Source organism: Carettochelys insculpta, chromosome 24 (assembly GCF_033958435.1).
Source record: "Carettochelys insculpta isolate YL-2023 chromosome 24, ASM3395843v1, whole genome shotgun sequence".
NCBI lineage: Eukaryota > Metazoa > Chordata > Testudines > Carettochelyidae > Carettochelys > Carettochelys insculpta.
In genome coordinates this window covers 112,282-126,919 of record NC_134160.1, presented here as the reverse complement: position 1 = coordinate 126,919, position 14,638 = coordinate 112,282, and the positions used below count along the sequence as shown (strand labels likewise).

The following is a 14,638-nucleotide window of genomic DNA, read 5'->3' as shown; positions in this document are numbered from 1 at the left end:
CAATGGGGAACGGCTTGTCTACACATGGAAGCTGTTGCAAAATACGACAGCACAGTGGTTCTTGACAGAGGCAGGGGGATTTGCAAGCATGACAATTGCTTGGTACTTCATAGCTTTATAGGGTCCCTTGTGGTAGCTTATATGTGTCACCACGCCAGGGCCCGCCCCTGTGCTTTATGAAAATTGGTGAATGAATATGAATATGCATGATTTCAAAGACCCAAGAAAATGCCTAATGTAACACATGAGTTTTAAAGTTATAAACTGCTGAATGTGTCTGTCCTACTTTTGTGCATGTATCATTCTTGTATGTGAAGTTAGAACTATTAAGTACGGGTCTGTTTATAATACTAAACAAGCTAGGAGCAAAGTGGGGGTGCATGGTATTAATGAGGGCCATTGTTGATTATACAGAAACTTAGTGGCTTAGTGATCAAGTCAACAACCTGTGAATAGTCTTTTTTGTCTTTTTAGCGCAAACTGTGGTTGGTCCTAGACAGACAAGGCCAGCCCACCTGATTGTGAAACCCATTTTGGATGTGGTAATTTTCCACTCAAGGTCCAGAAAGATGGAACTGAGCACAAAGAATTCCTGTGTTGGGCATAAGGGAGACGCAGCAGGAATCAAGGTACTCCCCAGGGAGGTCAGTGAGGGAGTACCACCCATCCCCACTTTGCTTCTAGCTTACTCTTCAGCCCTGGCCAAGCATTCAGTTTCTGCTCCTGGGCATACTACGGTTCCTGATTGCCACTCCAGGACAAGAAGAAGCACCACCCACCTCCACTCATGCCCCAGCCCTGCCTCCAGTGAAGGCCCCAGTTTCAACGATGACCACAGCCCAGCTCCTGGCTCCAGCTGCAGTTTCAGCCGTGGCTCCTAGGAGTGTCTGGAGATAGATTATTATACAAGTAAAGCAGGCATGTGACCTATATTTCGGGCCTACTACATTGCCCTGAAGACCTTATTTACACATAATCATTTGATGACTATCTGTTGATCACTTGATGATTACTCATTCTCTTTGTTCTCTCTGAGGCACCTGGCAGCTGCAGAAAGACAGATAAGTATATTAGATGGACATTTTGTCTGACTCACCATATTTTCATATGTTGTTACATCGGTCCAGCTCACAGCAGCATGCCTCCCAGCTGGTCAACACATTCGTCAGAGTCCGCACTGCAACTTTAAAGAGCAATCTTCTCAGTTATTTGGAGAGTGGTAGTGCTAGCCCCAAAAACTCAAGTCTGTCGACCCAAGCTGGTTTCTCCCATTGGCATTTAGATTTACCCATGGAAACTCTAGAATTTGGCCTGTTACAACTACATGAATAACTTTTGAAAACCCCAGCTATCTAACTTGGTTACCCTGTCTCTCCCAATCATTATAATATCTGAACAGCTGATCTTCTTTAATGCATTTATCCTCACAATATGCTTGTGAGGTTAGGTAGTATTAGTATTGTGAAGTTATGCCCCCATATTTTAGGAAAATATATTTTTGAATATGAATATGCATAATTTGAATATGACTTACTTGACTGAAACCCTTGTACTGCAAGTGGAGCATAGGTCATCTACAAGTCTCCTCCTCTGTCTGGGGACAAATCTTCTAGCTGACTCCAGGAGTACTCCCATTGTTGTCCTTCAGTCTCAGTAGGTCTTCTCCATGTAGTCTGAGGTCTTCCTCTTTTGTGTTTTCCCTTCAGGTTCCTTTTGAGTGCTTGATGAACTATACTGGATGATGGTTTTCTGAGTGTGGCCTAACCATCCCCACTTTCTCTTCTTGATTTGAACGTCAAGTGGTTCTTGTCCTGCTCTGTTCCAAAGCTCTTTTTCTGTTACCAAGTCTTGCCATTTGATACGAAGGATGTATCTCAGGCATCTATTTAGGAATATCTGTCACTTGTGATTTGGAGATGTTTTAGTATGCTAGGTCTCGCATCCATACAAGATCACACTTCACATTTGCGTAGAAGATCCACAAAATTTCGTCTTCACAGATATTATTTACGAACTCCTTATGGGACAAAGAGTCTTGAATGCAGCTGTTGCTTCCCTCTCCTGGCACTGATATCCTTGTCTGTTTCTCCATCAGCATGATGGTGTTGTTGTTAGACTAGTTGATCCCTTGTCTTGGTCTTTCCCTTATTAATACTCAGTCCATTCATTGAGACAGTTTTGTCTAATGTTGCGACCTTTTCCAGTCCATTGTGATCAAGAACAGGAAAGGTGACAACAGGCACCCTTGTTGCACTCCTGAGAGTATGCTGAAGGATTCTTCCAAGACACTGTTGTGAGCAACTTGGCACGTTGAGAGTTCATATGTTGAATATATTTTATGCAAAATGGGACAAGTAACTTGTCGTTCAAGAGCTTGTGATTCCCCTGAACATGTATATACTATTTTTGTGTATCTTTCTTGTGTGTGAAGTTAGAATATTGAGTGTAAACCTGTTTATTAATCTAGGTCTTCTCATGAAAGCCATTAATGGTGCTTAAGGAGCTTACTGGCCTGATGTTCAAAACAAGGATTTGTGAATGTCTATTTATTTATTGTAAACCTGAATTTATAGTTGGTTTTACAAAGCTATATGACCAAGCCCTCTGTTGGTAGAATCCATGTTGAATTTGTTATTTTTCGGGGGGCGTGGGCGTGTAGGATAATTGAACAAAGGATTCCTACCCTAGGGACATTCTATTTAAGGGATGAGAAGCAAAGAATGATTGTCTTCAGCTGGGTTTTGAAATGGCATCCCCACACTAAGATGTACGTGAAGAGATGTGAGAACAAACACTAATGAGGAGAGAAGCTTGTAGACCTGGATCACCTCTGCCTGTGTGTGGAGGACTATTGCTGAGGAGATCAATTCAATCAGGGTGGCTGTGGCCCATTCACAATAGTTAATGAGAAGGTGTCAAATTACTTTTTGCTTTCCCTGCAGCTACTCCTCTGAAGCTTGTGCCATTTGAGAAATTTACGAATTTTACCTGAAACAAGGACTCTGGTGAGGAATTGTTTTGTAAGGCTTAGCGGCTTGTTTGTTTATTTTAGCTTAGTACCTTACTTTGTTCTGTCTGTTATTACAATTGCTTAAGTCCTAAGTTTTATATTCTCAACAAAAACACTTTTGTCCATTATCAAGCCCCGTCTAAATAATTTACTTGGCAGGAGGCGTAATAGCTCTACATATCTTTCGTTGATAATGAGAGCAGAATCTGTAAGCTTTCTCTATGAAAAACTTTCACACAGAGTAAGATGGATTTTTTTAGGATTTTGGTCCTGTCTGGGGCTGCATTCCTGGATGCTAACAAGTCCCTGTTTGCTACAAGGAGGGAGTTTTGAAAGGAGCTCTCCGGATGAAGGAGGGGGCAGTTTACAGCACCTTGGGGTAAGTGGCTGTCTGGAGTGTGTGGGTGTTTGGGTGTTCATTTATAAAGATGTTGAATAGGATTGGTCCCAGTACAGACTCCTGGGGGACACCACGATTTACCTCTCTCCATTCAGAAAACTGACCATTTATTCCTACCCTTTGTTTCCGATCTTTTAACCAGTTACCAATCCAAGAGAGGATGTTTCCTTTTATCCCATGACATTTAACTTTGCTTAAGAGCCTTTGGTGAGGGACTTTGTCAAGGGATTTCTGAAAATCTAAATACACTATATCCGCCGGATCCCCCTTGTCCACATGCTTGTTGACCCTTTCAGAAAATTCTAATAAATTGGTGAGGCATGACTTCTTTTTACAAAAGCTGTGTTGGCTCTTCCCCAACAAATTAAGTTCATCAGCGTGTCTGACAATTCTGTTCTTTACTAGAGTTTCAGCCTCTTCTAATGACACCTCAATTTGAGACAGTTCATCAGATTTGTTACCTGAAAAGAATTGCTCAGGTTTGGGAATGTCCCTCACATCCTCAACTGTGAAGACTGATGCAAAGAAATCATTTAGTTTCTCTGCAATGGCCTTATCATCTGTGAGTGCTCCTTTACCATCTCAATCATCCAGTGGCCCTACTGGTTGTTTAGCAGGCTTCCTGCTTCTGTTGTACTTAAAAAAAATTTGCTATTACTTTTGGACTTTCTAGCTAGCTATTCTTCAGATTCTTTTTTGGCCTTCCTAATTGTTTTTACATTTCACTTGGCAGAGTTTATGTTCCTTTTGAGGTCCAGGGGGCCCTTTTAAAAAACCCCCATCTATGCTGATGGTGCGCAATTTGAAAGCGGCGCTTTCATATGAACATAAGAATGGCCATACTGGGTCAGACCAAAGGTCCATCTCGCCCAGTATGCTGTCTGCTGACAGTAGCCAATGCCAGGTGCCCCAGAGGAGGTGAACCGAAGACAATGATCAAGTGATTTGTCTCCTACCATCCATCTCCCGCCTTCGACAAAAAGCTAGGCACCATACCTTACCCCTTGCTAATAGCCATCTATGGACCTAACTTCCAAACATTTATCAAGCTCTTTTTTAAACTCTGTTAGAGTCCTGGCCTTCACAGCGTCCTCTGGCAAGGAGTTCCACAGGTTGACTGTGTGCTGTGTGAAGAAAAACTTTCTTTTGTTAGTTTTGAACCTGCTACCCATTAATCTCAATTGGTGTCCTCTAGTTCTTATATTATGGGAACAAGTAAATAACTTTTCTATATTCACTTTCCCCATGCCATTCATGATTTTATATACCTCTATCATATTGCCCCTCAGTCTCCTCTTTTCTAGACTGAAAAGTCCCAGTCTCTCTAGCCTCTCCTCATATGGGACCCGTTCCAAACCCTCAATCATTTTAGTTCCCCTTTTCTGAACCTTTTCTAATGCCAATATATCTTTTCTGAGGTGAGGACACCACATCTGCATGCAGTACTCAAGATGTGGGCGTACCATAATTTCGGATTGTGCGTGGCTGCCGTTATGCTAACGAGGCGCTGCATATTCATGGCAGCACCTCATTAGCATCTTCCCAGCTCACTCATTACTGTGCCCCTTCTGAAAGGAAGGGGCTAGTGTAGACACGGCCTAAGAGCGTTCAGGGAAGGGCTATATATGTTTATGGAGATTCGGTCCATAAAAGGTTATTAGCCGGGATAGGAATGGTGTTCCTGGCTTCTGTTTGTCAGAGGCTGGAGACGGGTGGCAGGAGACCAGCTGCTTGATCATTGTCTTCGGTCCACCCCTCTAGGGCACCTGGCAGGTGCAACTGTCGGCAGATGGGATGCTGGGCTAGGTGGACCTTTGGTCTGACCCTATAATGGCCATTCTTATGTTCTTGTAGGGCCCTCCCAGAGCTGGCCTACTATCAATATCTGTTTTACTTTATTGCTGGCTGTTTTTCCAACTCTGTGCTTTGCTGGAGGAGACCAGAACAGGTTCAGCAGGACAGAGTGGCAGAGCACCCCAAAGTGGTGGTGGGTGAGCTCAGGGGCATGATCAGTCCATCAGGTGACAGTCTCAAGGGGATCTCTTTGATTCAATCTATCACAATTATCCCTAATCTACAATTTAGGAAAGGAGACATGGAGAAATTAAGTGACTTTAAACGGTCACACACACAATCTGTGGCAGAGCAGGGAACTGGAGCTCAGGTACCCCAAGTTCTGTACTAGTATCTTGACACTGGTCCTATTCTTCCACAAGCATCCTTCCTTTTCTGTGAGTGGAGCTGTATGGGATCTGTTGAACATAGTACTGTATTCTCAGCTCCAGAGGCAGCAGGCATTCCCTTACCTGGTATGATTTAATGCTACTTGAAGAGTGGTCATGCACAGGCACTGGTGAACTGGGCCGTGGTAGCATGCTGTCAGAGACTAGGTAAATCCAGAATAGCAGGAAAGTGACTCTAACCAGAACTTAGGTCCTCATCCTGCCTCCATGTCTTAGTTACCCTTGTGACTCTTTGCTCACGAAAGCTCATGCTCAGAACTTTTCTGTTAGTCCATAAGGTGCCACAGGACCCTTCGTTGCTGTTACAGACCCAGACTAACATGGCTACTCCTCTGATACTTAGTTACCCTAAGCACCCAAGCCCATTCCTCTTGACAAGAAATTTGCAGAAAATTCTGTAAGATCAAATGCCTTTCTCTAGCTTGGGTCCAAGCGTAATATCCTTTCCGTTATATTTTTGTTCCTTATGTTTATTTTTAAAAAGTAGACTGCTTTTCAAAGTTGAGGCCCCTCACCCATTAATTTTAGTGAGGTTTATGGGTCCTCAGCAGTTCTGAAATTCTGATTTTAAAGCTTCATCATTTAAAGCTATTATATTTCTCATTGGCTACATCTACACTAGCCCAAAACTTTGAAATGGCCATGCAAATGGCCATTTCGAAGTTTACTAATGAACTGTTGAAATACATATTCAATAAAACAATAAAGTTGCTGGAGTCCTTTTGAAAAGGAGCCCCATATGGACGAGCTGCATGGCAGCGAGCTGTGTCAATTTCGAAGTGCTGCGGCCGCCGGCATTCTAATGAGGCGCTGAATATGTATTTCAGCTCTTCATTAGTAAACTTCGAAATGGCCATTTGCATAGCCATTTCCAAGTTTTGGGCTAGTGTAGACACGGCCATTTTGAGGAAAAGTAGTGCAGAAAACAGAATTTTATATAATGCCTACCACATGATAGTGCATAGATAAAAAGAGCAAGCACAAAGGGAACTCTTGCTTCTCTTTTTGTGCTTCTCTAAAGAAATATCACTATATGCATGAGACCCAACTGTAACATACATATCTCAGAGTAACATATTTTGGAATTTCCTATGGTTTTTTTTTAAGGGATGTAAATATCGTTTGAAAAGGTAACTGTTTAAACAATTAAAATTATATTGTTTAATCAGGTAACTGATCAAAGGGAGAGGAGCTGGGGCTCCTCAGGTCAACAATAAAGCTAGGGTTGGGGAGTGGGTCTGCTAGGTGCTAGAGCAGCTCTGGCCAGTCCTGCAAAGGGCTGTGAGGGTTAGCAGTTAGGGTGTTAACCAGTAAGACTTAATGCTTACTGGTTAACCTTTTAGTTATTGAAAATTTAACATCCCTATCCTTTCTTATACTGATAAGCATCTAAGTATTGTTTTGAGTATTATTAAAATGGTGTGCCTCAGTGTTCTCTGTAAGCTGTGCTCTTGAGCAGCCACCTAGGAGAGATTCAAATGCCACCCAGAAAAGTAGCAGAGCATTCGGAACTGGCAGCAGCCAGCAGCATGTGGTTCTACTGGTGGTGCACATCCACACTTGCCTTGGTACACTTAGCAAAATTAATTCCACACACGGGTGGAAAAAAAATTAGAGGATGCATTGGTGTGCTTCACATAGAATCATAGAACACTAGGACCAGAAGGGGCCTCGAGAGGCCATCGAGTCCAGTCCCCTGCCCCGACGGCAGGACCAACCACTATCTACACCATCCCTGATAGACATCTATCTAATCTGTTCTTAACTATCTCCAGCGACGGAGATTCCACAACCTCCCTTGGCAGCTTATTCCAGTACTTGACCACCCTGACAGTTAGGAACTTTTTCCTAATGTCCAACCTAAACTTCCCTTGCTGCAGCTTAAGTCCATTGCCTCTTGTTCTCTCCTCAGAGGCCAAGAAGAACAAGTTTTCTCCCTCCTCCTTATGACATCCTTTAAGATATCTGAAAACCTCTATCATGTCCCCCCTCAATCTTCTTTTTTCCAAGCTAAGCAAGCCCAATTCTTTCAGCCTTTCTTCATAAGTCATGTTCTCCAGACCTTTTATCATTCTAGTTGCTCTTCTCTGGACCTTCTCTAATTTCTGCACATCTTTCTTGAATTGGGGTGCCCAGAACTGGACACAATATTCCAGCTGAAGCCTAACCAGCACAGAGTAGAGAGGTAGAATGATTTCTTGTGTCTTGTTCACAACACACCTGCTAATGCATCCCAGGATCATGTTTGCTTTTTTTGCAACAGCATCACACTGTTGACTCATATTTAACTTGTGATCTACTAGAACCCCTAGATCCCTTTCTGCTGTACTCCTTCCTAGACAGTCTTTTCCCATTCTGTATGTGTGAAACAGATTATTCCTTCCTAAGTGCAGCACCTTACATTTATCTTTATTAAACTTCATCCTGTTTACTTCAGACCATTTCTCCAATTTATCTAGATCATTCTGAATTATGACCCTATCCTCCAAGGTAGTTGCAACCCCTCCCAGCTTGGTATCATCTGCAAACTTAATAAGCGTATTTTCTATGCCAATATCCAAATCATTAATGAAGATATTGAACAGAACTGGTCCCAAAACAGACCCCTGTGGAACCCCACTTGTTATGCTTTTCCAGCAGGATTGAGCACCATTAACAACTACTCTCTGGGTATGATTAGCCAGCCAGTTATGCACCCACCTTATTGCAGCCCCATTTAAGTTGGACTTGCCTAGTTTGTCGATAAGAATATTATGCAAGACCGTATCAAATGCTTTACTAAAGTCTAGGTATACCACATCCACTGCTTCTCCCTTATCTACGAGTCTCATTATCGTGTCAAAAAAAGCTATCAGGTTGGTTTGACATGATTTGTTTTTTACAAAACCATGCTGGGTGTTCCCTATCACTTTACTACCTTCCAAGTGCTTGCAGATGACTTCCTTAACTACCTGCTCCATTACCTTTCCTGGCACAGAAGTTAAGCTGACTGGCCTGTAATTTCCTGGGTTGTTCTTATTCCCCTTTTTGTAGATGGGCACTATATCTGCCCTCTTCCAGTCTTCTGGAATCTCTCCTGTCTCCCATGACTTTCCAAAAATGAGAGCTAATGGCTCAGCTACCTCTTCTATCAGCTCCTTGAGGATTCTAGGATGCATTTCATCAGGCCCTGGTGACTTGCAGGCATCTAATTTTTCCAAATGGTTTTTAACTGGTTCTTTTTTTATTTCAAAAACTAACTCTACCGCTTTTCCACCAGCATTCACTATGTCAGGCATTCCTTCAGACTTCTCTGTGAAGACCGAAACAAAGAAGTCATTAAGCATCTCTGCCATTTCCAAGTTCCCCGTTACTGTTTCTCCCTCCTCACTGAGCAATGGCCCTACCCTGTCCTTGGTCTTCCTCTTGTTTCTAATATATTTGTGAAAGGCCTTCTTGTTATCCTTTATGCCTGTAGCTAGTTGGAGCTCATTTTGTGCCTTAGTCTTTCTAATTTTACTCCTGCATTCCTGTGTTATTTGCCTGTGTTCATTCTTTGTAATTTGTCCTAGTTTCCATTTTTTACAGGATTCCTTTTTTAGTTTGAGATCATGCAGGATCTCCTTGTTAAGCCAAGGCGGTCTTTGCCCATATTTACTATCTTTCCTACATAGGGGAATAGCTTGTTTTTGGGCCCTTAATAATGTCTCTTTGAAAAATTGCCAACTCTCCTCAGTTGTTTTTCCCCTCAGTTTTTCCTCCCATGGGATCTTACCTACCAGCTCTCTGAGTTTACCAAAATCTGCCTTCCTGAAATCCATCATCTCTATTTTGCTATTTTCCCTCCTACCAGTCCTTAGAATTGTGAATTCTATGATTTCATGATCACTTTTACCCAAGCAGCCTCCCACATTCAAATTCTCGACCAAATCCTCCTTATTTGTTAAAATCAAATCCAGAACAGTTTCTCCCCTGGTGGCTTTTTCAACTTTTTGGAATAAAAAATTGTCTCCAATGCAGTCTAAGAACTTATTGGATAGTCTGTGCCCCGCTGTATTAGTGTCCCAGCATATATCTGGATAGTTAAAGTCCCCCATCACCACCAAATCCTGGGCTCTGGATGATTTTGTTAGTTGTTTTAAAAAAAACATCATCCAAGTCTTCCACCTGGTTAGGTGGCCTGTAGTAGACTCCTAACAGGACATCACCGTTGTTTTTTACCCCTCTTAAACTAACCCACAGACTCTGAACACGTCCATCTCCTATGTCCATCTCCACCTCAGTCCAGGTGTGTACATTTTTTATATATAAGGCAACACCTCCCCGCTTTTTCCCCTGTCTATCTTTCCTAACCAGGCTGTAGCCTTCAATACCAACATTCCAATCATGTGTATTATCCCACCAAGTTTCTGTGATGCCAATGATATCATAGTTGTATTTATTTATTAGCACTTCCAGTTCTTCCTGCTTATTACCCATACTTCTTACGTTGGTATATAAGCATCTTAGATATTGATTTGAACTTTCCCCCCATGGGGAACTATGGCTTATTTTCATATCATCCCTTCATTAAACTTTACTCTGACCCATTTAGTAATGTGGTTGCATTTAAGACTTAATATTTTACTAACATTGATTGTTAGGCTTTTATATGACATCTTTGGATTAAACTTGTGGTGGTTCTTGCTTTTCTTTAGCAATTTATAGATCAGCAATAAACTGAAATGTAAAGAAAACAACAGTAAAAAGAGTGTTAATGGAAATCATTTTTTAATTAGTGGTACAGTTAAGGATGCAAAAGTGTTTAGGTAATAATGCCATTTACACTTATAGTTTTCTCCAGAATGGCTTAAATTCTCTTAGGAGTAATATATACATGCAGTGGGTACGCAGACTTGCACCAGCTCTATTCAAGATAATACTAAATATAGTAATGTGGACATAGGGGACATATTTATTAGTAAAATTATGACATCACAGAAGGCTTGATAGGGAAAATCTCATGACTGGAATAGTAATATAGAGGGGGACAACTCATTTAGGGAGGATGAACCGGGGGAAAAAGGAGCAGGTGTTGCATTACACATCTAGTAGGATTCCATCAGGAGCTCTTTAATGACCTGAAAATCAAAAAAGGAATCCTACAAAAACTGGAAACATAGACAAGTTGCTGAAGAGGATTAGAAAAGTGTAGCAGAAGCATATAGGGAACAAAATCAAAAAAGCTAAAGCACAAAATAAATTACATTAGTAATGGGCATATAGTAAAAGGCAATATGAAGGGGTTCTTTAAATAAATTAGGGGTATGGGTAATTAGAAGGAAAGTGTAAATATGCTGCTTAGTGGGGGAGGATATCTAAATAACAGTTGAATAGTAACAGAGTCGTGTTAGTCTATATACTATCAGAACAAAAAGGCAGTCAAAGTAGCACTTTAAAGACTAACAAAATAATTTATTAGGTGAGTTTTCGTGGGACAGACCCACTTCTTCAGACCATAGCCATACCAGAACAGACTCAATATTTAAGGCATAAGCAAATTGGAGAGCAGAGGGGTGGGGGGGGAGGGGAGACAAGAATTAGATTAAGCCAAGTATGCCAAAGAGCCCCTATGCCATTATAGGGGCTCTTTGGCATACTTGGCTTAATCTAATTTTTGACCACCCCCCCACCAGCCTCCCTACTCTCTGATTTGCTCACTTTGATCTTTTTTTTTCTGATTTGTCAACTTTGATTACTGTTTTGGTTCTCTATGCCTTAAATATTGAGTCTGTTCTGGTATGGCTATGGTCTGAAGAAGTGGGTCTGTCCCATGAAAACTCACCTAATAAATTATTTTGTTAGTCTTTAAAGTGCTACTTGACTGCTTTTTTGTTTAAATAACTGTGGTTTTAGAATCTCAATTATTGGAGATTTTTAAGAGCAGGGTAGACAAACGCTTGTCAGGAATGGTCTAGATGATACTTAGTCCTGTCATGAGTGCAGGAGGCTGGACTAAGTAACCTCCTGAGTTCCCTTCCAGTCCTATAATGCTATGATGATGTCAAGCAGGTTGAAGTGTTGAGTGTCTATTTTGCTTCAGCCTTCACTGAAAAAGTTAGTGGTGAACACATACTCAATACAGTTAATATTAACTCTGAGGAAGGACTGCAAGTCAAAATGGGGAAAGAACAGATTAAAGGAAATTTAGATAAATTAGATATTTTTAACCCTTGAGTACTTCAGGAGCTAGCTGAAGCAATCTCAGTCCCATTAGCAGTTATCTTCAAGAACTCATGAAAGATGGGTGATGTTCCATTGGACTGGAGAAGAGCTAGTGTCTGTCTTTAAAAAGCAGAACAAAGTAGACGGAAAAATGTAGAGCAGTTGGCCTAGCTTTAATATCTGGGTAGACACTTGCACAAATTATTAAACAGTTTATAAGCACCTAAAAGATAGTGCAGTTAGGAGTAACTGGCATACCTTTCTCTAGAACAAATCATGTTAAACGTAACTTCCTTCTCTGACAGGTCTACTGGCCTAGTGGGTGGAAGAAGCAGTAGGCCTGATAGATCATGTTTTTGACATAGTCACACGTGACATTCTCCTAAGCAAACTAAGGAAATTTGGTTCAGATGAAAGTATAAGTTGCATGTGCAACTGGTTGAAAACTGCATTCAAAATTATCAACATATTAATATTTATTGTCAACCTGAGAAGGCATATCTAGCAAGGTTCTGCAGAATTCAGTCTGCGTCAGGTACTATTAAATATTTTCATTTATGTCTTTGATAATGGAATGGAAAGTAGGTTTATAAAATTTGCAGTTGATACCAAGTTGGCAAAGGGTTGCAAGCTCTTTGGAGAAAAGGAATAGAATTCAAAATTATCTTGAAAAATTGGAGATTCACTCTGAATTCAACAAGATATAATTCAATAAATACTAGTGCACTCACTTATTAAGGCAAAATCAGATGCCCACTTAGAAAATAGGCAATAACTGGATATATGGTACTACTGCTGAAAAGGATCTGGGGGTTATAGTGGATGAAAATTGAATAAGTCAACAATGTGGTGTTGTGAAAAAGGCTAATATTCTGGGGAGTATTAGCAGACATCTTATGTAAGACATAGAAAGTAATTTGTTCCAATCTACTTGGCACTGGGACAGCCTCAGCTGGAGTACTGTGTCCAATTTGGGGCATGACACTTCACAAATATGTGCACAAATTGAAGAGAGAGCCCAGACAACAAAAATGGTAACAGATTTAAAAAAACAAAAGAAAACTGGGTGGGGGGAGGGGGACTTGATACCAGTCTTTAAATATGCTAAGGACTGTTATAAAGGAAACTATGAACAATTATTTACCATGCCCACTGATGGTGGGACAAGAAGTAATGGGCTTAAACTGCAACAAGAGGCATTTAGATTACGTATCAGAAAAAGACTTTGACTATAAGAACAGATAAGCTCTGGAACAGGCTTTCAAGGGAGACTGTGGAATCACCCTCACTGGAGGCTTCTAAGAACATGTTACACAAAAACTTGTAAGGCACAGTCTGTTTACTTGCTCCTGCTTCAGCATGAGTTAGGGTGGCTAGGCATCCAGTTTTGGCTTGAATGCCCAGTTTAAAAGAGATTCTGATGGCACCAGTCAGCATTCCTGGAAATCTGGTTGACAGTGCCACAGAATTAAGGCAGCCTCTCTGCCTGCCCTCACTCCATATGGCTCCTGGAAGTGTCAATAAGTCCCTGCAGCCTCTAGGCATGGGGCAATCAGAGAAGCTCCACGTGCTACACCCACTCATTGGAGCGGTGGGGGCAGCAGCTGCAGGCAGTGCACACCATGCAGAGCTGCCAAGCCCAGCTACTTAGTGACTGGACATCACTGCTTTCAGGATCAGTGCAGGCAAGCAACCTGCCTTAGCCCTGCAGTGCCACCAACTAGGAGGTGTCTTAGCCCAATCCAGATGGAGGCCACACTCCAAACCCTCTGCTCCAGATCAGAACCCATTCCCATACTCTAACTCCCTCCCAGAACCTACACCCCAATCCCCTAACCCAGCCCCCTACCCCAGCCCTGAACCTCCTCCTGCATCCAGTCTCCCTCACAGAGCCTGCATCCCAAACCGAATTCCCTGCCTTCCCCAGTGAAAGTGAGTGAAAATGAGCAAGCAACAGGAGGAGGAGGCAGGACCTGAGAGAAGGGGTGGGACAGTGCCTCAGGGCAGAGGACAGGGCAAGGGTGTTTGTTTTTTGCAATTAGAAAGTTGGAAACCCTATGACACATGTTTCTATAACTTTAAAGGCTTGATCGAAAGCCCGTTCCGGTCACTGGAAAAGCTCTCATTGATTTCAATATGCTTTGAATCAGCTCTCACACATAGTTTCACATAGTTTTGACACTTGGGATGTAAATAGTGCTCACTTGAATATCATGATCGAGTCTGAATAATAGTGTGATTGAAATATCTCCACCACTGTGGGGAGTAGATTTCAGTTGGGCTGCTTCATGCAGGAAAACCAAAGAATTATACAGTTACCTTGTAAAAAATAATGCCTTGTCCTCAGTTTCTCCATATGCAAATCTGGAAGTTTTAATTTCATCTAAATTTCATTTTTGCTTTTCCATTGCAAAGATAAGATGTGCAGCCATGACTATGGCTCTGTCTAAACCGGTAAGTTCTTTTGAAAGATCCAACAGAGTGTCTACACGTGAAAAGTGTCCTTTCAAAAGTAAATCAAAAAGATGTGGCACTTCTTTCAAAATCACTCTTCCTTCCCCGTTTCAGGAAGAACGCCCTCTTTTGAAAGCTTCTTTTGAAAGAAAACGCGTGGAGGCGCTCCACAGTGCCCTGCTTTCGAAAGAGCAGTCTTCATGGCACCTGATTTTTTGATCACTGGCCCATTCTTTCAAAAGAATGGCTGCGTGGACACTCTCTTTTGAAAGAAGTTCTTTTGGACGAGATCTTCTGGAAGGGCTTCTTTTGAAAGATCTCTGTAGTGCAGGTGTAGCCGATGTGAGT

General features: G+C 41.8%; 1 long non-coding RNA gene across 3 annotated transcripts in view; it reads left to right on the top strand.

Annotated features, from left to right (window-relative positions):
- LOC142001421 (uncharacterized) overlaps positions 1–14,638 on the top strand; it is a 50,022-nt gene that overhangs the window by 575 nt on the left and 34,809 nt on the right. The window contains exon 2 of one of the 3 annotated variants that reach the window (XR_012642478.1): positions 3,271–3,389. The exons of the other annotated variants lie outside the window; for them this stretch is intronic. This is a non-coding gene — a long non-coding RNA (uncharacterized LOC142001421). The remainder of the gene's footprint in view (positions 1–3,270; positions 3,390–14,638) is intronic. 3 annotated transcript variants of the gene reach the window in all.